Below are 819 nucleotides of genomic sequence, written 5' to 3'. Positions count from 1 at the left end.
GAAGTAAATGCTCGGATTACTGCAGGGGCGACGGCAGGGAGGCCTGAAGGTCGCACTGCCCTGAACCAGCTCCCGCGCTCGAGCGGGGGATACATTGAAACCCAGCAGCCGGCGCACCTGGGGCTCTGCAGACGCCGCGGCGCGCCGCCCCGCCCGCTCTTCTCGGCGAAACCCCCCCCTCCCCCTCCCCCTCCCCCCCACCCCCAGCCCCCCGCCTTCCCGCCTCCCCCCTCCCCCACCCCCACTCGCGGCGCATGCGCACAGGCACAGAGAGAGGCACCCCTCGCCGTGCGCACCCTCCCCCCCCGCCCCGCGCTGCCGTTCCGGACCCGCCGAGCGCTGGGTGCGGCCCCAGTCACCAGACGGCGGCACCGCCCCGGAGCAGCAGGGCGGAGGGGCAGGGGTCGGCAGCCTGACGCTCTGCGCCTGCGCGCTCGCCCCCCTCAACGCCCCTCCTCCCCCGGCTCGGCAAGCGGGTCTCCGCCAGCGACGAAAACAAGGGCTGCTCCTCTGCCTGACGGGCTGTCCCGCGCTCAGTTCGCCGGGAGCCGGTAGGCAGGCAGCAAGGAAGGAAAGAAGGAAGGAGGCAGACAGACAGACAGAAAGAAAGACAGACAGACAGACAGACAGTGGTCGGTGAGCAGGTGGGGAGCCTGGCGCACGCAATGGTGGGCCGGGGATATGGGGGGGGGCGGTGTTGGGATTGACTCTGTGTGTGTGTGTGTGTGTGTGTGTGTGTGCGGTTTGGTTTTGTTTTTTTTTTTTTTTCGTCGTCTCCCCCCCCCCCCCGGAGACGTTCTCTGCGTGGTTCGCTTGGGA

The sequence above is a fragment of the Lathamus discolor genome, unplaced genomic scaffold (assembly GCF_037157495.1).
Source record: "Lathamus discolor isolate bLatDis1 unplaced genomic scaffold, bLatDis1.hap1 Scaffold_1055, whole genome shotgun sequence".
NCBI lineage: Eukaryota > Metazoa > Chordata > Aves > Psittaciformes > Psittacidae > Lathamus > Lathamus discolor.
The sequence above is the reverse complement of the archived record's forward strand: the minus strand, read 5'-3'. Positions refer to the sequence as shown.